Source organism: Equus przewalskii, chromosome 9 (assembly GCF_037783145.1).
Source record: "Equus przewalskii isolate Varuska chromosome 9, EquPr2, whole genome shotgun sequence".
NCBI lineage: Eukaryota > Metazoa > Chordata > Mammalia > Perissodactyla > Equidae > Equus > Equus przewalskii.
Window position 1 is genome coordinate 49,353,433 of NC_091839.1, and position 23,185 is coordinate 49,376,617.

Sequence of the window (23,185 nt, forward strand, 5' to 3'; positions counted from 1 at the left end):
TCTCAAGACTTCAAATAAAATTGAAAGAAGGTCCATCTCTCACCATTAGCTTTTCCTATTTCCATCATCCTAACCACTGACCCACATAGACACTTTCCAGTTTGAGATGAAGTTTTAGTGCTCAACACTATGATAAATAACTACAACTAAGGTTTATTGGTTTTGCTGAGGCTCTCATGGTGCTGTTTCTCAGAACCCAACTGGCATTTCACGTCCCTATCAGGTTGGAATTTCCTAAAAGATGAGCCATATTCTATTATCAGAGTTCTTTGAGAGCTAGCCAAAGCTGAGTTCACCTGAATGATTAGATCTATCTCCTTCCTTCCTTTCTTTCTCTCTCTCATTTTTTCTTTTTCTTTTCTTTTTTTTTTTTTTTTTTTGGAGGAAAACATGTGGCTAAAAAGTTACCAGGAAGTTATCAGAGGGAAATCTAAGCCCACCCAGGATAACTTGGAGTTGAACAAAACAGGAAAAGCTGTGTTTGCCTGACCATCAGTCCTCCCAAATGGCTTTCCCATGGAAAGGAAGAATTCAGACAACCTCTCTGGAACATCACTATTTTCTCTACATCTAGTTCGTGCCTAATCTCAGTCACTTCACATGGACAAAGCGGTAAAATTTCTCCAGAAAATAACAAGAGCCCCAGGGTTGTTCACCCTATGTTACAGAAATGCAGAGCTTCAGCTTTTTGATCCTCTTCATTTCTCAGCCCCTATACAATGAGTGTCACTAATGTCACCTTTCAGTAAGATAGCCATGGCCAGCAGAAGGCCTGGAAATGCCAATTGTAATTAACTTTCTTTTCAAATATGTTTGACAGTTTCATGCTGAGAAGTGCTTCTTACCTTTTGAACTTTCAGATTGCTTGGCTGAGCAAAATGTGTATCATTTTCTTTTAAAATTACCTTACAAAGAGCTATGTACTATGATATTCTTGCACGCGTCAGCCATTTATAAGAGATTTAGATTTTTAAGCAGATTATCCTTGTTCCAAATGAGAGACCTTGCTTTTGTCTGAAGCATGGGCTATGTTCAGGTGCACAGCAGAGCCCCAGGACAAGGACACTCATATATTCATAAATGTCAAAGACGATGACCCTTTCTCATGGGCCTATCATCCCAGCTGCTCTGGAAGGTAATATTCCTGAGACCTGTGAAAGTCAGAACCATGCTATTTGGCAGTAACTAAAGATAGGAAAAAAATGCTCTTTGGGTCCAGTTTCTTACAATATGGTTATTCATCATTTTTAAAATGACATCAAAAATCAATAAAAATGGAAGAACTCTATAAATGCATCTTTTCCTAATTGAGAGGCTTAACCTGACTTTTGCAGTAAGAATAATATACCTTACCGTGACCTACTTAAAAAATGTAAAAAGTCACTTTACAGCTGCTTGTTTCAGTCTTTCATTTGGCTTTCCTTCTGTTTTTTTCATAGCGGGAGTATTCGTGTAAAAAAGAAAAAAAACTTACAGATCCTCAGCAGCATTTTGATCAAGGAGAAAGGTTTCATACTTCAATAGTGCACGTAATGGAATTGGTCAGATTTGAAGCAGGGGAGCACATTTTATCTTGGATCTTTAATTTTTTACAGTTCAGCTGACAGAAATTTAGCTAAAATATTGGTTATGTGACCAGGAAGCAGGCTCCCCAAAATAACATTTGCCTTAAGTTAACTCCCCAAAATAACATTTGCCTTAATTTTGCTATAAATCGTCAGAAAGAATGTAAAATAAGTAGATTTTTATCAGTCTTTTGGTTATTTAGAAATGATTCAAAAACCAGTTCTGTAAGATTGTTTTCCCCCTTAAGGATACGAATATGTCAATTACTCAAAATTTTCATGCATACTGAAAACCCAGAGAATTACTGAGTAAAAGATACAGAAAAGATACATTTCTGAATTATCTTCCCTGGCTACCAAGATAACAGAAGAGACAGATCATTGAGGTTCACACTGCCCTAGAAGATGGCAATATGACCTTTTTTCCGAAATTATAAAAATGAGAATAAAAACCACATTCTCTATTCCCTCAAAATAAAAAAGCTCTAACCTATAGTGTTAACAATTTCAATGTGATTTTGAAATTACAAAAGCTTCTTTGGTTCAAACTCCAGGTAAAAATATGGTTCAGCGTCCTGTAAATACGCCATTTGGTATTCTGTTTAGCTTACAAGACCCTGAAACTCTGGACAGCTTTCAGTCATCTTTTCTATTAAATTTGGAGGAAATTTAATACCATTTGTTACTCCAGTGTAAGAAATCAAACCAAGGCAGTCAGTTGAATTGATGAAGCTACCCAGGATGCCTACCATCAGTTTAAGAAAATGAGTCTTGAATCTTTGAGAGCTTCAACTGGAAGTCTGTTCTCATGAGGTAATGATACTTAAGGTCTCCATAAGTCTACTTAATCTCCATTATTAGGACTGACTGACTGTTTCAAAGAATAGATCTACAAGTCAACAAGTAAAAATCATGTCCCATTTATTTTACCACATACTTTTTGAGGGCAGATGTTAAAACAATGAAATGGAAAGAACTTCCCCTCTAACGTTTTAATTTAAGAGAGAAAATGATGTGAATGAAACATTGCCTAAGAAATTCAACATTATATTGACTAAAGTTTTCTGGCTTCCCAAGAAAAGTTTGATTTGGATTGTAAAATTACGTGCTAGTGATTTTGCTCTAAGTCTATTTTTAAGGCAATAAAATGAACTATTCAAAAGCAGTTCCAGGGTTGAATGTGACTTAAAAGAGGCAAGTTGGAAGAGGCAAAGTAGCCAGGACATTTGAAGTGGCAGGCAAATATTTTGGTAGTCATGTACATGTGCTTTTCCTTATTATACGACAAATTAAAGAACAGGACAACACTTTTGTGATGAAGTGTGAAAGAACTTGGTTTGTAAATACAGTCGACCTGTGGCTCATATTTAACTTCAGTTTTCAAGAGATACTAATGGTGTGCCACTTAGTGCTGGATTTTAAGTAATAAATTTGTGGGCTACCTACAAAACTCTGAAGAGTTTCTGATTAATTCTGATGCTATAAGAATCAGGCATATATCTCTATCGCATATCAAAAAGAGTTATCTAAAATGCTCACCTACTTTCTGAAATCGTCACAGTGCAAAGAAGCCTACTTATATAATTTATGTCCATTTATTTCCTAGTTCACTTCCTTTTCCAATTTACATTCCACCTAGCAAGTGAGTTCGATGCCTTTTGACTTGGCACACGGAAACTAAGTGTGATCAATCCTAGAAAACATTTGTATGTGTATATAAGAAAATGACTGTGGAAGTACAGGGAAGGGGACATTTTGCACCTGTTACATCTCATTGTAGAGGCAAGTGGAAGAAAAAAACATAAAGTCACAATGTCCATGGTGTCAAACTGCTAGAAACTGCTCGAATATAAGATATTGGTCAAAAATATGATGGGATAAAAAACAAATAGTCAAAGATTATTTTACAGGCAGAATAAATGAACTTGCTTAGGAAGAAATGTACACACCTAAAATAGCCATGCCTGTAAACTTTCATGTGTACACACTTTATTATTTTTGAGAACAAGATTTATAGAATTGCTATACATATAGATAAGTTTTGACTGCTCTCAGCTGGACCTAAATATACAGTCAAAGAAGTCCATTATATTTTTGTTTTGAAAAATGAGGTACTATTTTTCATATCTTGATAAAATAGAAATGCCTCACTCATCTCTCGTGCATTTCTCTATTGAATTGCTATCTCTACCACACAATTGTTACATTGAATGTCACATGTAAATCAATAGAGTTTGGCATAAAAACAAATAAAAATTTACTGCCTTTCAATATTTGTTAATGCAAGTACCTAATGCTAAGTGTTAAAGTTGGTGGAAGAAATAAGTGAGTCTACCCATATCTTGTCTTGTAACTATTTTTTACTGACCAAATATATCAGCCAAGATGGAAATATTCATCTGTTCGAGTAGATGTGTCAACTGCATTTTCTTAGAAGAAGGAGGAGGAGGAAGAGGAGGAGAAGAACTCGGGACAACTTCTCAGCAGATATTGTTACTTACAAAATAACTACAGAGATAAAAACAGGAAATGCAAGGCCAGATAGTGCCAATGCCAAGTGTCACTCCATTCTAAATTCAGCAAAAATTTATTGTGCACCTATATGTGAAAGACGGCATGTATGGTAAATATCTATGATCAATTCCTTTGAGCATCTGGGCAGCAATTCATTTTTAAGTAAAAAGTTATCCTTATCATTTTTAAGGAAAATATGCTTTGTATTCCATCCTTTTTCCTCTTTATGTCTCAGGCTTCAGGAAGCTAATTGCTTGGAGTTCATGGCTAAACTCCTTAGCCAGAGTTTTGGACTTGGCACAACGCTTTATTACATGATTCCTGGACTTTATTCTTATTTTTAAAATTCTCTTATGTTGTGGTGTTTTGTAATCTTCTTCACTTTTTTTTAACTAGGGTAAATTTTGAATACAGAGTATTTTCTTTTCCTTTTGCTAACTTTTACTCAACAATTACTTAATACCTAGAATCAAAACCCTATAACCAAGTTTGGGTATCCCAAATCTGCCTTTGCCCTCATATACTCTTTATCACACACACTAATTTTTAAACTATTCCTTAAAAATCTGTCCTGATTTCTAACACCAAAAAGGGTGGGAAGAAGTGAGAACTGGATAAGAAGGCAAAGGGCAGAATCCGTACAATGTCCTTGAAGAAGACCCTTGAATACAGCATTCATGAATGTAACATGAAAAGAGCCCAACCAGGTGCCCTACAAGCCATATAAGAGGAAAATTCAAATAGGTTATCAGATGCTTGCACTGAGGATGCCAGCTAGAATTCTGCCCCTGCTCCCCACTTGGGTGACTCCAAAGCGCCCATGGAAAGGCCACAAAGTAGGAAACAGCATGAGGTTTCTCTCCCCACCAGCTCCCCTCTTAGAATATGAGTGCCTGTTTTTATCAGGTCTTCAGGGTTACAGAAGAGAATGGGAGTAGGACAAGACCGTGGCATTGTTTCAAGCTCTCTATTAATATTGATTCCTTCAATTCACTTAACACCCTGTGAAATTTGAACTAAGCCAAATTGTCTTTTTGATTCTTCTTCCATAGAAGTTTCTGAACCTTCCCCCTTCATCTGTCTTGTGTTCCAAGTTATCAAGCTGCTTCTAGACGCCCAAGATCTCCCAGCCTGGCATGTCCAATGATCATGCCCTTGTCATTTTACCCACTGCAGATTGGATTATGTTCCAAATTCACTTCTTTTGCTTCATGTTTCCACACCTCTTCAAAACTGTCACTAAATCTGATCCAAAAGAAACTAGATTTAATCCAAATAAATTCCTCAATGGTTGACTTTTAGGCAAACTTAAAAAGTATTGTTGATAATTTTGGACATAAAACCCTGCTAGAGAAGTGGTGAAGCAAGTTAACTGAGGCCCCTGGATTATAGAGAAGTCATCCCAGCATTATCAGCTCCTCCTGCCACTCCCGTCCTTCCTGGAACAAAGCCCAGCACTATTCTTTTGTTTCTCTGCGTATTGTGCTGTGATCCATGAAGTCATCTTCGTCCCTACCAAGCCATCCCTGCATCTGCCGGCCATGGGTTTTGAAGTATGTTGTCCAACAGAAATCTTATATGACCCACCAACACAAACCCTATAGGTCATTGTAAAGTTTCTAGTAGTCATATTTTGAAAAGTAAAAAGACAAATGGATTAGTTTGCTAGGGCTGCTATAATGAAATACCATAGATTGGGTGGCTTAAACAACACAAATTTATTTTCTCATAGTCTGGAGGTTGGAAATAGAAGGTCAAAGTGCTCGAAGGGTTGGTTTCTCCTGAAGCCTCTCTCCTTGGCTTACAGACACAGCTGCTGTCTCACTGCATCCTCATGTGGCCTTTTCTCTGTACATACATCTTCTTTTTTCATATTAAATCTTCAAAATATGGTGAGTATTTAAAACTTATACTGCATCTTAATTCAGATTAGCCACTTCTTAAATATTCAGTAGCCACATGCGGCTTGTGGCTACCACGTTGGACTGCACCATATTGGACAGGTATAGCATGACCAGAGCTACCAATAACCCTTTTTTAAGCGGCAGTTTAAAGCTCATCCCACTGGTCAAGCTTCAGAGATTTTTGCCCAGGTAAAGTGACTTTAGTTACAATACACTGCCAAGAGTATGAGTGAATTTTCCCAGTGCAACTATCAATTCTTCCTTCTTGTTCTAACACCAGCCCAGAATGTCTCCTGCTTTTTTTGGCTAAGCTATTCCCCTCTGCTACAGGGTGACCCAACACATTTTATCTGAATAGAAGCAGGCTTAAGAGTTATACATAAAATTGTGACCCTTAAGGATATCACAGAGATATTGACTAAAGGGATAAAACAGAATTCCTTTCAAAACCATGTTTGTGGCTGCCATCCAAGGCAACCGAGGCCTATTACAAGGCACTATTTATGACTGATGTCCTAGAGCCAGGCTACCAATTTGCTTGTCTATACATATGTAACATTCATTATTTTTGTATGTAATATTTGTTATAGGATATTTAAAGAGTTTAACTTTGCCTGTAGGAAGTGGCACACACGTAGAAAAAACCTTGTGGCGAGGAGCCAAGGAATGAAATCTGGCAACTTTGTAACGCAGAAATTAGATCAGGAAAGGTAGGCAGTGAGGACCATTTAAGGAACTATTTCAATGTTCTGGGCAAAGGGGATGAAGGTGTGACCCACATTTAAAAAGAAAGTTATAATTCAGTGAAAATATATGTAAGGAATAAAGGTAAGAGAAAAGTCAAGGAGATTTCATGATTTTAAAGGAAAATGACTGTGGGAAGTTCACAAAATCTTTCCTATCTTTGTACCCTAAACAGTTCATCTCCTGTATATATCACTTCTGCACAGATAATGTTCAAAGCTACATTTCCCACTGAAACCTTCCGAGCTTCACTGCCACATTGCCAGCTGCCTGGTAGGCAACACTTCTAGCAATTTTTGTCATAAATTAAAAATCCACTTGTGAAAATTAGAATGGATCTCTTCCCTCTCACAACATACTTGAACTTCCTTCTGCTTTCTCTATTTTTCTTGATATATCCTCCATTCTTCCCATCACCTCTTCTTGGGAACTCAAAGTGAGTTTCACTCTGAACACTCTATACCAAATTCTAGCAATTCGTTTTTTTTTTTTTTCAATTTTTCTTGACTTTGTATTACTTTTTACATTCTCGGTGTCACGACTCTAATTTTTTCTTGGTTACTTTGTTCCAGGCTATAATACTAACTTCACACTAGTCCTGTTGTCCGTTCCCTCCCCAATTTATGCTGCATAAAGCTGCCACTTAGCCTTTCTAAATCAGAGCTATAAATCCACTGACTTTCTCCTCAGTAACTGTTCATAGCTCCCTCTGCATACTTAATACATATACTTCATACTCACTGTTTCACTTTTGAGGTCAGACCTAACCTATCTCCCAACCTCCCTGCCGTCCTTATCCTGTATCATCCTCTTAGACAAACTACAGCTTATCTGAATTAGCACTCATTATTATCTTAAAAATCCTCACTAAATTTCCCCAGTTTCAAACTTTTTCTCATATAGTACCCATTGCCTGAAATGAACCACATCATCTTGGTCATCTACTCAAGTTTCAGCTCAAATGCACTTCTCCATGATACCTTTCAGAATCAACTAGCAAGAAATCATTTCTCAATTTGTTGAATTCAAAACAGCCAGCCTTTTTTGAATCTCTATTATATGCTAGAAAATATTGAATGGAAGATGAATGAACTATGGTTCCTAACTCAAGAACCACAAAATTTAGTAGTTAAAAACAAATGTATAATTATCATCAATAATTTGTTACTTCAACAAATATTTATTGAGTACCTATTATAGCTAGACTCTGTTCCAGGCTCTGAGGATATATTAATAAACAGGACAGACAAGACGCCTACCCTCAAAAAGCTTACATTCTAGTTGGAGGGACAATAAACACTCAAAATGAATCAACAAAAACACAACAGATAGTGATAAGTTTTATGCCAATCATTACCATAGGGTGATGTGATGGGGAGTGACTGCATGACCAACTTGGAATGAGAAGGATGGTGACCTGATACATGGATGACAAAGCAGCCTCATGAAGCTTGGAGGAAAAGCATTCTAGGCAGAGGGAACAGTTATTATAAAGAACATAAAGCCAGAACTTGCTTCACACCTTTGAAGAACTGAAAAGGTTGCAGTTGGAGATGGAAGCGATTGTTGTGGAAAGCATGGATGGTAGGAAGCAAGAATGGAATTAGATGAAATGGAATCGATTATGAGCTTCTAGAAGTAATCCAGACAAATAGTTGATAGGGACTTAACAAGATGGCAGACATAGAGATGATGAGAAGTGGATAAATTTAAGGTAAGTTTAAAGGAGTCTGTAAGACTTTTTGTTGAATCAGGTGCATGGAGTGACAGATGAAATATAACCAACTTTGATAATAATACAATGTAACAAATATGAGCGTGCATGCAAATATTTAACAGGTAGGGATTAATCCATGTGTGTGTGGCGGGGGAAGGAGGAATCATAGAAGAGCTCCCCAAAAACAACATTACCTATTTCGAAGTACTTCAAGTTATAGGTATCTAAGTTTGTGCTATCTCTTTCAAGAAAATATAGTCTTAAAGGCAGAAAATCTAACAGATATTCTTGTATTTCCCCTCACACACAGCGCCCAGAATAATGCTTTATGCATAATGGCAGACCATATAACTTTTGAATGAATAAATAAATGAACAAATGTAAATTTAAATTTTAAACTGTGATGGTGATATCACTGACAGAAACAGAAGAGTGAAGAAAGCAAGTTGGTCTGGGAAAAGGGAGGCACAGGAAGATGTTGGTATAGAAGTGAAGGCATAATGTTTAACAGGAAATGATCAAGGATTCTGTTAAAGTCTATTCCAGGATAACAGGGAAGAATAGAAATTTACTACTATCTTTTTCAGGCTTACAACTTAGTGGTCTTTGGTAGAGTTGTATCTTGTTAGAATAGTCAGTCACATAATATTCTGAATATTTATACAAGTCAATAATAATAATAGTAATGGCGCCTCCTCTATGCTATACATGGTGAACGGGTGCTTAATGGGTATCTCATTTAACCCTAACACAGTTTTGTGAGATAGCTATTTGTATCACCATTTTAGAGATGAGGGACCTGAGCCACATAAGGGCTAAGTACTTTCCTTGAGGCCACATAGTCCAAAGTAGAAGAACTTGGATTCAAGCTCATTTTCAAACAGCTGCTGACTTCACCAACTTATAGCTGCACACCTTGCTCTCCTTGTAATTCTATATATTTCTAAGACAAGATTATTTATAAGTAGCATTGTTTTTTAAGATAGACACGTGAAATTGAATTGTAATTCCCTGGTGAATCCCTTCAAGGAGTTTCTGAAATTTAAGCTCACCTCAATCCCATTTTTAATTGTTCATATTTAAATTACATAAGCAATATACATATGTTGATTATATCTATAAACTCAGTCAACAGTGTCATGTCTATGAGAGATCAACATTTATCACTCTGGTTAGTGACATCCATTATATTACAATGGAATTCACATTTCTCCTGTCACATACCAATATAGTGGCCTAGGCTCCTAGAAAAAAGATGAGACTGGAAAGTAAGTTCTGTTAGTGACATTAAAGCTATGGAAACCCTTCTCTCAGATGTACAGATATTGAGTCCAAAATCAAAAGTAACCCCAACATAATTGATTTCTTTTAAACAAACACTAGAAGCTTCTAAACATTTTTTTTTGGCCTGCATTTTCCTGAGATATTTGAACCTAATTTGAAATTGGACCTCTATTTTTGAATAAAGGAATTTTGCCCTTGTTTCAAGAAAACTGGGAATCTTGGTACTTAGGAGAGAATGAGGCCTATTACAGTATCTTCACAAGGCTAACCAACAATGTAGGAGAGGAAAACAATAGCCTAGTTGAACAGACTACGTAGGATGAGCAGGAAGCTGATGAAGATTATTACTTTCAAATGTTGACCCTATTTATAATGAACTTTCAGAAAAACAGGACCAAATTCCCCTTGAAAACAACTGAGCAAAGCTATGTGCCCTCTTGTTTTTCCAAATGTGGAGATTTTTAATTGAGGCATTCGGTCTTGTTGGGAATCAAATGATTGAGACAAATGTCTGGAGTGGGCTTTGAAAGGTATCTTGGGAAGGAGTGTCCTTAAATGCTCATGGATAAGAATCTATTCTGTTTCAAACACCAGGAGTAAAGGCGATTGACAACCCTTTTTCAGATACTTAGCCAACCTTGCCCTCTTTTATTAGGGCAAGCTTTGAGGAAGAGATCGGGAGCATGCCTGGGCTGGTGGAAACCTTGTCAGATATGTTCATTACTGCCCTTTTTCATTTCCCGCACATTAGGTTCAGTCTGCAGGCCCAAGATTCCTCACTCCTTTCTCTGGCCCATCGCCAGGAAAGCCAAATGGCTGGAAGGACAAGGTGTTTGGGTTCTGATACCACTTGCCAAGCTTGATTGCTCTGCAGAGTCATTGTAGTTAGACTGGTGTGCATTTCCTCATCAAAGAGGAATTCTGATGCTTTACACCATAATTTGTAAAATTAATCTTCTGACCTTTTTTGAAATTTCATTTTTGTTGTCATTGCTGTAGTTAATAAATGCCACAGCATTATCAATCCACATTTAGTACCACGAGGGAATCACAACACACATGAAAGTGGAAACGCAGCCCTAGCTCCACTGAAGGTGTCGCTAATGAACCATGGGCAAAATGCTGCCATCTTTTGGTTTTTGACAAGAGTGAATGGGGTGGAGAATAGAGTTTGTTATTTTAAATGCAAATTCTCCAGGTGGCCGAGCCCTTATAAAATAGCTCAGAGGAATGTTCTGTAGAATTTCCAGGATCTTCCTTTTTTTTATTTATGCCGATTTCCGTTGCTTCGTAGATTGTGCAACAAAGGGTTTGTTCCTCTAGCTGCAAGGACTTTTCTGCAGATTCCAGTAAGTAGAAGTGGATGAAATAATACAGCAGAGGACTTGTTAGCTCTAGTAAAGAACAAGTGGAATCAGGTCGATGTAAACAGTCACTTCACCACGACTCTGGTTCAGTCTTCCTGCCTCAGAAATACTTGAGAGCACCTTGCATTATGTTGCATTGAAATCGCGTTTCCCAGGGTAATGAATTATGTGCCATTTGTACTCCAGCCTCTTTTGAACACTCAGCTCTAAATGTTTGCATCAGTGCCAGCGAGTGTAAGGTGATCTCATTAGGGCAAGAGAGGTGGAATATATATTAGTAGACACAGTATAATTCCCCAATAGCTTAATGTCAATCTACTATTAAAATGCAACTATACATGCCATTTCTTGGGAAAACTACAGAGCTATAATTTCACCACATAATCCAAAGGGAAAAATGATCCCCAAGAACTGTACTGGCCCAGTTAACATCTTGCCACAAGGCCAGCACTCCTAACAAATGCAGCTGCTATGCAGTAGGAAGTGACAGAAGTACTCTCAGGTGGCAGGAATTCTACAACCACGTATCTGCTGAGTTGATTACACCTTTCATCCCCCTCTGGTGGCTAGTTCTGAGGAACCAGCAGTTCATATCTCGCATTTTCGGAAGCTATCACAGCGGGCATTTCCCAGGTGAAGGTTCTTTACTTGGGAGTCACTCTTGAAACATTTATTAATTTATGGTCTGTCTCATTTCTTAAAGAATTCAAAGGAGCTTGAAAATAGCTTTTACTTTTTCCCGTTTCTTGGGTAAAACTGGACTCGGCTGCCAGGATATGCTGAGGCCAGGCAGCCTTCTAGAACTTAACATTGAAATCTGCCTCTACTACATGATTTGATTATCTAGCGATATTTACTATTAAATGCACAGAATAGTAAGTATTTGTATATGTACAAATGTACAAACAGGGCTGTCTGTCTCTGTCATTCCTCTGGAAACCTGGCAGAAGAAGAGAGGGCGTTTTATTTTCGGTCTGTAGACTACCTGGAATATGTATCATGTGTGAGTGCATATATTATATATATACATAAAATTATTATATATATAGTGAGCTTTTTAAATGATGGCAATGAAAGTGGCTTAGTAAGTAAGCCGTCAATTTGAAGTGAACATATGTTTTGATAACACCGCCAAAGAAATTCCTTCTTTGAATGCGTAGGATTGCCTTGGATAATGTTAGAGCAAACGTAGGAGAAGGGTTGTTTCTGTACCTTTCTGCTTCTTAAAATGTTGTCTTGAAAGAATGCTGTTGGCAACAATGAAAGAATAAGAATTTTACAAGCATTTCCCATCCCTTCTTTTTGAGGCTCTCAGTCAAATGGTAAACTAAACACATAGTGAAATAAAAATCCCACACAAAATCAAAAGGAGGTATTTAAGATAAATATTTCTGAATAACAGCAAATCCCAATCAAAAAGTCATGTGCCAAGGTGAGCTCATTTCAGGGCAGCTTCTTCTCTCCCCTTCCTATATCTAATCCCATGCATCTGTTCATTCATTTGCCCCCCTCTTTACTATGATATGGTTCTTTTAGGTTGCTTGGCAACCATTATAATGCTGCTGCACATGCGTGCTAGATAATAAATCCTATCTTGCTTTATTTTGCTCCTTCTTTAAAACAAGGAATTACAAAACAAAATAGTTTCCCTCTTTTCTAATGGACGAAAAACATCTGTGGGAATTTCAAAAGCACATAAAATGCCTGCAAGGATGCAGATAAGTAATTACAATTCTTGACAAAGTGTAACTGATCATTGCCTAATGTGTCCACATGCAGTTATTATTTGCAATGGCCTCCTCTTTTAAATATGTGTACATTAATGCACATATGTCGATATATGTTTGTGTGCAACTATAAAGGGAAAGCGAGAGAAAGGGAAGAAAGTGACAGCTGCTATGTCCCAAACAAAGAAAATGAAGGAAATTCCTGGAAATAATCTTGTTTGATATTTTTTTTAAACAGTGGTTGCAATAGTTAGAAGACAAGACCTGGACTAAATCCATCTACTTTTTTCTATAAGAAATCAGACAAAGCTTATGGCCTTCCCTTCCCCTCCTTGGTAAATCCGAGTGTCCTGCTGCTTTCATTTGTTTTTGATCTGCCTCATTAAAAGACTATTGATGGTTTTAACTATTGTCCTTGTTTAGGTGCTGATTTACAAGCACTAATATCTGACTGTGCGAGATTAATGGGAGTCCAGGCAGTTTACGATTATCCTGAGGTCCCTGACCACACATGTAGGGGTTTGGGTGAGGGTCATGCACTCCTATGAAAAACTCCAAAGCAGGCTTAAACCTGGGAACGTTTTAATAGGATTGAATCTGTAATAGGATTTGGCAGCTTGGCCGAAACTGGATGGTGTGGCTTGTTTGGGGTTTCTTTCTTTTCTCTTTTTTATTATTATTATTTTTTTTATCGTAGAGTCATTATTATCTTGGAATAAAAGGGTAATATTTTATGTTGAAGTCCAAATATTGTTACTGTAGCTTAAAGGAGTCCTTAAGGAAAAGAAAGAAAAGCCGTACAATATAGGATATTAAAAGAAAAGAACGCTGGGGCATGAAATGCTGTTTCTATTGTGTAGTAAATTAGAAGGTAAAAAATAAAAGATGGGACGAGAACAAAATTTCTGTTGTGAATGGCTGTGTATTTTTAGCTAAAAATGCTTTAAGGAGTCTAAAAGGCACTGGCAAAGTTGGGCTATTTATAAAAGGGGATATTTCTCCCTGGCAGGCATAGCTTGCTGCCCTTCTTGGCACTATGTTCTGCTGAACAGCACAGCGCCCCGAAGCTGAATTCTCCCTTAGTCAAACAACAAGGGCACTCTGAGTGACAGCAGTAGTGTGGCGCATTCGATTTTTGAATAATACTGCAAACACGAATAAAATTCAAAGTAAAGATACCACACTCTTGATAATATCCCAAATGGAATTCTATCAATATTTTAGTTCCCATTTGAAATCTGGCCCAAGGGACTGTAAGCTTTGTCGACACCATCTTCTATGTCAATTCACTTGATTATAGTGTCTAAATTCAGGAACAGTGGTGGTAAAATTATTTAACCTCTTGTACTCTGGTCATTTGAACATTATAAGGAGACTGTCACTTAAAGATGCCCTCATTAATTCTGGTGGACCAGAAATGAAAAGGCGAGATATACAGCCCTGGCCTAGAGGGTCATACAAGTGCCCTTTACAGGACCTAACCTGTAAATCTCAAAGCACAAAAGAAGTTACGGTGGCTATAAGACCTCATAAAAAGGTAATAAGAAAATAAATTACAGATTTTGTTTTGGATGGCTTTAAAAGTCTAGTTGGAGCAGAACTTCTAGGAAATCTAAACTTTAACTAAACATCCAGAGAGTATTTATGACTTCAAAGAAATTCACTTTCACACCCAAATATGTAGCTCAGCCAAATCATTCTACTGTATTATTTGCTGTCATTCTGCTTCAGAAAGTCTCACATTTTTCAAATAGAACTGTAGAGATGAAATGAACATATTATTTCAAACAGTGTTCTTTCATAGAGTCATTTTACTCTTTGTTTGTTTTTATTTCCAAAGACTATTTTTCAAAATTCATTTTTTGTAGGGTTGTTACAACAATTATCCTTCAGCCCAAAGATCTGAGGGATTATTATTATTATTATTACTATTATTATTCTTCCTTTTTAAGTACATAATACACCCTTCCTATAATATCCACATCTTTAGATACTATAAAATAAAGCATGTCTTATAATTATCTGAAAGGTAGTAAGTTATTCAAGTCTCCCTTTCATGAGCAAAGCAATTTAAAGGGTGATTTTAGGGTCCATACAAGTGTGGACCACAGAAACGTTGATAAATAATGCCAGGCAGTGTCTTGGATACAATGTTTTGACCACTGGTCAGAGCTGAGCTGATCCAGTACCTGCTAAAGACAAATCTACAAGGGAACTGACAGCCACTATAAATGTTCTGGATGCACATCAATCGGAGCTTTAAAAATACTCCATTCCAGCTATCCCACTGCTGGGTATTTATCCAAATAACTTGAAAACAGAAAGGCATAAAGATACATGCACCCCTATGTTCATTGCAGCATTATACACAACAGCCAAGACATGGAAGCAACCTAGGTGCCCATCAAGGGATAGATGGATAAAGAAGTTGTGGTATATATACAGAATGGAATACTACTCAGCCATAAAAAATTATGAAATCTGGCCATTTGTGACAACATGGATAGACCTTGACGGTATTACGCTGAGTGAAATAAGTCAGAGGGAGAAATTCAAATACCATATGATCTCACTCATAAGTAGAAGATAAAAAACAACAAACAAACACATAGCAATGGAGATTGGATTGGTGGTTACTATAGGGGAAGGGCAAAAGGGGTGATTAGGCTCACATGTGAGGGCATGGACTATAATTAGTTTTTGGATGGTGAACATAATGTAATCTACACAGAATTCAAAATATATTACAATGTACATCTGAAAGCTAAAAAAAAAAAGATACTCCGTTCCTAATGCTCTCCAAAAAATTTCCCAAACCTAGATCCAATTTACTTATCATGATCACTGATTTTTACTATTTAAGACCAAATCCCAACAATATTTCTCATTGTTCACACCACAGAAAGGAAGAAAAATCTATTACTTGATCCAATTACCTCACATTTTCTTCTATTCGTCCAAACGGCGCTTAAACACTACTTGACTAATCACTTACACATTCCCATAAAGCAAGGATGTGTAAAGGAATCACTACCCTCTATTTTTCAGACCAAGAAGCTGATGACAAGATCTAAGGTGGTTCAGCAAGGGCCGGTAAAATATCATCTTACCTGAGAATTCTACTTGAGTTCAGCTCAGAACCGATTCAAACTTTTTAACTTTGAAATGCCCTGGAAATGAGTTATGAAGCTATGGTCCTGCTCTCTGGATGCTAATGTACTAATCAGTTATTTCTTTAATACTCAGAAAAGCTTTAAAAAATAATTTTGCAAAACTTATCCTGAACTTTATAAACTAATTGATTAACATCATTGCCTTAAAAACATACCAATATTTTTACACACAAATACAAAAATTTCATTTTATTAAAGTGTCTGATCCTCATTTTCAGAAATGTTAATTAACATTAAAAGAAACTAGGGGCTGGCCCCGTGGCCGACTGGTTAAGTTCGCACGCTCCGCTGCTGGCGGCCCAGTGTTTCGTTGGTTCGAATCCTGGGCGTGGACATGGCACTGCTCATCAAACCAGGCTGAGGCAGCGTCCCACATGTCACAACTAGAAGGACCCGCTACGAAGAATATACAACTATGTACTGGGGGGCTTTGGGTAAAAAAAAAAATAAAAAATCTTTAAAAAACAAAAAAGAAACTCTTTAAAATTTTCAGAAGGTTTTCTAATTTAGAAGACAGATCTGATGCAAAGATGATACATAGCATATGTAAGTACAAAGAGAAAGATAAAAAAAGAAAAAATCTTACAGTTGTTTAATCATAACATTTATGAAGCTAAAATTAAACATTGTGGGTAATCATCTTATTTGCAAAGCCTCAGAAGAGTGAAACTAAGTAGTCATGAAGCAACTTAATTTTCTATGTTTCTTCAATGATATCCTTTCATGACAGTTAGCTAAGTCCAACAGGCCAAGTACTGCCATAGAGGAGAGATGGCAATTTGCATTTGATCAGACTTTTTCAAAGAGGAAGGCCCAACATGCCCATCTGGGGAGACAGGATTGTTTTTTTGTCTCTGGTTTTTGTTTTGGTAAAGATATATCATTACATTTTACTTTCTAATTTTTAAGTGCAAATTGTACTTACAACCACGATCAGAATTATTTCTGTTTATGTTTAATTACGGTGTTCATGACTGCGTGCGACAAATGTAAACCTTCATGAGCATGTCTGGAAGATGCTCATGGCTACAGTGTCAGCTGAGCCTCTTCTTTTCCTGATCCCAGTGGTAAGTGAATCTCAGGGGAAATGGAGGGTCAAGACATGAAATGAACCCAATTCAAAAGTGGTGTTATATCAGTAATGTCTAGCACACTCTTCTCACAAAAATAAACCACATAACATCTGGATTCAGAAATTCTGACTAATAAATTACTTCCTTTAAAATATCCATTCTTTGGCTTACCAAGGTGTCTCTTCCCAGCAGGAAATAAAATGCTCAACAATTCTTCTCATAATAGCAGACCAAAGCACAATTCCAGAGTCTCCCACAGAGTGAGATGTTGCATTCAGATTCCTTGGTCAAATATGTTTGATGAAGAGCTTGCCTAAACAAAATTAATCACGTTTTTTAGTACAGGTCTACAGCCTTTAATATGCTAAGGCACAATTTGAATTTTCCAGAAAGTGACAGCATACATAACATTTCCCATACCTGTGGGACCACAGAGTGCTTTTTTCACAGAACATGGGGTGACAAAGGCTGCATTGTCTTCTGGTCCCCTGAGGTTGTAAGCTAGTCAGAGAAATACAGTGGGAGGATGGTGGCTGCAGAGGCAATGCAGCCTGGTCATGCTGTGACCCAGCCAGCATTACTCACTGTCTGCTATAGGGCTGTGCCAAGGTCCTCTTGAAACTGGGATTTCAAAGGAACAGCACAATTTCCAGAAAAGAAGAAGTAAATAAGGCACTAGAAACTGGGTCTTCTGATTGTCCTCCAGTCTCATCCTTCTTTGCTTCCCCTGCAGTAGCGCTTGAGGACACTCTGGGAAGGAGCTCAACTCAGCTTACCAGCTTCCTCATCTCCCTGACTAAGAGTATGAAGAAACTTTGAAGGGCTGGTGATAAAGTGGACAAGTCATGCCCTAGATGTCACCATCATTCAGACCTCAGCAGAGAGAGATGAAAAGCATGGGGCAAAAAAGATGGTTCTATCTAGCCTTTGAGAAATGACTGCCTTCCTCAGACAGAAATTAAACAAGATGATGCTGACACTGCTAATAGTGGCTGTTTCTGAGGACGTACAATGGGCTGTGCCCACTGCTAAGGACTTCACACACGTGCTCTCATTTAATCCTCACAACAATGACCTGAAGAAATAAAATCCCCATTTTATAGATGAGAAAATTGAGGCTTAGAGAAGACCACAGAAGTCACCAAGCCAGTGAATAGTGCAATCAGCATTTGACAGAGATCTTTCTGACTCCAGAGTATGTGGAATTAACTATTTTGCTATACAGCCTGGGTCAGCACCTTATGTCTGACTCAGCTAAGATAGCATAAACAAGGCACTTGCAAAAAAGCTTTGTCATCACCCAAGCAGTCTCCTGTAAGGAATTAACCAGAATAAATCCCACTGGATGGAATAAGTTAGTGTAGATTTTAAATTTAATTAATAAGGATAAAGCAATTTTGAAGCACCTTTTCCTTGAAATAGATTATAGCCTTTTGTTACAAGTTTATGAGAGAAGGAAGTAAAGATGGAGAAATATGAAGTATACAGTGGCTGAAAAATTGAATATGAATATTAATTAATAAATAGCTATTGTAGGAAGTAATTTAAAATTGCAATCAGTTTCTAAATTACTGTGATTGTTATTTAGAATATGATGTCACATGAAATATAAAGCATTGCCACAATACAACACGCCTCCACCAGAGATAGCCCAACCTAAGCAACAAGCCTCTGAAGTCTCTTACTTCCAAGCTTAGGCAAATTTGCATGAAATATCACCAACAGTCCCACATCCTCTTGCACTGTGCAGTGGCCTGAAATACTGCCCAGCACCTTATTCAATGACCAGCGCCAATCTAGAAAATGATTGTCCATCATTACACAGGTCATTATGGATGAGTCGCATGCCATCAATTAGATAGCTCCATAGCTCCCATACATTCCTGATGTCATCATTCCAGAGGGAAAATGATTTCTCCAGAAAGCCTGCTCCGAAGGCTTTTTGGCTTCTACTTTTCAGTAACCAAACATAAAACTGGATAACTAGAAATACAAGAGGGTTAAGTGGGCATATTTGTTCCAACTTAAATAACTATGGTAAATTTGTGGTTGAGCAGGATATCCTACAAAGGAGATTCAGAATTTTATTTTGATTATTTAGATGCATCCTTTGCGCAAGGCGTTAATTCACTTAAAGGAATTCTTGCTAATAGTAAGAAGATAAATCTGACTTCACAATATTGTTTTATCCTTTAAGGTTTTGTTGCTATATGTATTTGTGTACATGATATATAAGGAAGATAAAAATGTCTGGGTCCCAGGTATGTAGCCCAAGGAAAAAGTGCCTATGGCCTCCTTACAGGGCATCAGGACTGTTGTGGGGTGGTTTTCTGGGAATTCTCCAAGTTGGAGAATTACACCTCACTATCTTACCCAGGAGACTGGAGACCTCAGGACACAGGGAGATGGTCTGTTTCCTTCTAATATCTCCAAGCTGAGAGGACCCAGTTCAAATTCTCCTGGATGCATTCAAACCAAAGCATGTTGCTGGAAACTTCCCTCGCACTGGCATCTCCCACAACCTCCATCACTTTCACTCCCACCCATGTCCTTTAGGCTTCAAGTCTTTGATAACAGAGCACTTTGATAAAACACCAAGATACATATTCCTATTCTCTCTCATTTCAATTCCCAATATGTGAACCAGTCCCGGGGATTTTTGTCAGCCTGGTGGTGAGGTTGGGGTCCAGAGATCACAACAGGCATGTGGATTTCCAAAGGTCTGATCCAGGGATGTGACATATAAATTGTTTACTTTCCAAATCGCAGTTGCGCAGCCCATGAGAAAACTTGTCAAGCCTGCAGGGTGCAATGAGACAATGAAGGCTGGCTCTGATACTGTAATGGCTGCCTTTGTGCTGTGCTAATTGTTTGGCCCCAGTGCGTTTTTTTTGGCTCAGCAGTTGGAGGAGGGGTCTTACTTTTGCTCTCTGGTGTTCCTGTAATCTTAGCTAAAATTCCAAGACTCCCTTTCCCTAAAATGATGGACCTCAGAGCTAAATATTTCACATCGTCACTGAAATATAGCAGTCCTGCTCATACAGAGCCAAACAGAGTTAAATGTAAATGACCAGGACTTCGCTATAATGAAATAGTCATTCAAACAGCAAAAGAAGACAACAGCTTAGCATCGTGTACAAGACTTTAGTGGTTCTTAACTTTTAGAATTTCAGTACAAAATAAGTTAATGACAGAAGCGACATATTTTTCTTCAACAACGTGGAGAATATCCCACTGCCTTCTCCTTAACCAAGAGTCAAGTAGTATCAGGATAGCTAAATGGTAGCGAACTTTCTTTCTAGCAACCGCTTGCAGAATTTGGCCTCAGACTGCCCTGTGTTCACACAGAGTAAAGAGAGGAGCCTGACAAGTGTCAGGACTCAACCTGGATAATGGACCTGGATCCAATAAACTGTGCGCAATGATTTCTTCAGCGAAGTGGCCCGGCTCTCAGCAGCCACTCTAAGCTCTTCCTTACAGCCCTACAGGGACAGCTCTGACTTCTTCATTAATACCACAAGTTTAGCAGTAGTGGTTCAACCTATAAAAACACACTCTATTGACAAGGATTATTTACAGAGAGACAAAGATTTAAACATGCGGACTTCGAAAAAATATCAGGGAAGTTGTCAAAAAGCGAGAATAGGCTGCTTCCCCGTAAAATCAGGGAAACGTCAGCACAGGGCAACCTTTTTCTTTCCTAGTCGGCGTTCTCCTCTAGGGACGGAGTCAACCATGAGCACACAAGGAGTTTGCAGGTGTGGCTGTAAGGACTGAAACACACAAAGATACAGAAAGTTCCAAAAATGGCCATACACATGGTAAACAACTTGAGAGTTTACATGTGCTCTTCCATTCATTTTCATGGGAAGCTATAGGGACAGAAAGAAGCACAGAAGATAAAGATAACTTTCCCTTGGTAACCATGAAGTTGGGACTAGGTACTTACCTAGTGGGGTTATTTTAGTAGGAGAGACAGGGAGCTTCATCTTTGATTTTCTAGCAGAGCAAAAAACTTGCAGACTTCCTAGATGGTATTGGAAGGTGACTTCGTGACAACATTCCATACTACACTGCAACCACTGTATTAGTTTTCTAATGCTGCATAACAAATTACTACAAACCTAGCTTAAAATAGCATCCATTTATTTACTCACTGCTTCTGCATGTTGAAATCTGGGTGTGGTGAGACTGGGCTCTCTGTTCAGAGTCTCACAAGGCTAAAACCAAAGTGTCTTCCATAATCTTCTGGGGCTTATCATCTTCCAGGTTCATGTGGCTGCGGCAGAATCAGTTTCTTCTGGTTGTAGGACTGAGGTCCCTGTTTCCTTGCTGACTGTCAGCCAGGGACCAGTCTTAGCTCCTAGAGGCAACCATTTCTTGTCATGTGGCCCCCTTCATCCTCAAAGCCAGCAACAAAGACTCTCCCTTGAACAAAATCCCTCTCAGATTTTAAATCTCTTTTTTCCAGAAAAAGCTCTGTCCCTTTTAGGGACCTACTTGATTAGGTTGGAACTACTTGGGTTTATCTCCCTCTCTTAAGGTCATCTAATTGGAACCTTAATTACATCTGCAAAATTCCTTCACATCTAGAACAGTGTTTGAATAACTGGGAGGAGGTATGTATGCACCATGGGGCAGGGAATCATAGAGGTCATTTTAGAATTTTGTCTACCATGATGCACAAGAGAGTGAAAGCCTTAGGATGAAATCTGAACTTGACTGTCACTGTCAGGTGAATTTCAAGCAATCTGCTCACACCAATTAAGGGTATGGAAGATTCGCTTTGGGATTGGGGAGGGGTGATGGCAGCTGCTGGGACTGCACAGTTGCTGTTGTCTTCTATGAGGAGAACAAATGCTTCTCTGATGATCATGAATATGAGTCTGAGTCCCTCCTTCCAGAGGAAAGAGAAGCTTAAAAACCAAGCAACAAAGGAATTGTTTCAACCCCTTTGATGCTCTGTAAGAGGGAGCCAAACTCCTCTCTCCCTAGGCACACACTTGGCCAGCCTGGGTCTTCTCTTGAAGGCTGCCCAGAGCTGACTGGACACGGAAGGCAGATAGATCCAGTTACCTGCAGTCACTAAAAACTGGCTGCTTACATGCCGAAGATGTGTGTACGAATGACTAAAAGGACACTTCGCTCTCCACTCCATGGAATGGCACTTTAGAAAGATGACTCCCGTGGGCTAGTTCTTAGGTGTAGACTGAGAAAGAGTAGGTAAAAAAAAAAAGTCTTTTCATAACTCACTGGTGACCTCAAGGGGTAAAACAGAAACTGTCTTCCTTTTCCTTATGGAAGGCTTTTGTTTTGTTTTCTTTTCCTTCATTAAAGTAAAACAAGCTAACTAGGCCTTGGATAGCTTGGTTTTTTAAGTTCTTATGAGTCCTAACCTATCAGTCTGGTGTGCTCTAAACACTTTTTCTGGGATAGGTAATTTTTCTTTATTATTAAACTTAAAATAGAAATTTTGCCAACAGGTTGGCACTTCTTGCCCAGGAAGAGAGATCATTAATCTGTAAAAATCTGTGTGAAGAATGTCACTGCAGCGTTCCAGCCATCAACTCTCCATCTCCCATATCCCATCATGTTCCCTGTCTTATCCCCCACCCACTGCCACTGACTAAAGGGGGACATATCCAGTGCTTGGCTCAGTTCCAGAAAACTTAGTTTGCCATCAGAGAACTGTAGAGACCTGAGAGGCAAAGATCAAAAATGGGGATAAGAAGGCACTTGAATGACAGGGAACAGAAAGGAGACAGAAATGGGGGCCTGTAGCCTAAGGGTCCTGGCCATGGAACTGCATGTGTTCTATCCATGACGACAGACCAGAGCGGCCACACAACATTTAAGAGGGCATGCTTGATACAAGTGGGAAAACTAAGACAACAATGACTGTGTCTGATGAATGAATTACCACAGGAAAACACAGCCATCTGGGGTATGCTGCTATCTTTGTCATGACAGTTATTTATTCTTACTTTCTCCTGAACTTTCAAATAATAATAATAACAAACAATAATAGGAGAAAACACTTATGCAATATTTGTCCATACTAAACACTGTTCTAAAGTGCTTTATATTAATTCATTTAATCTGCATAACAACCTCATA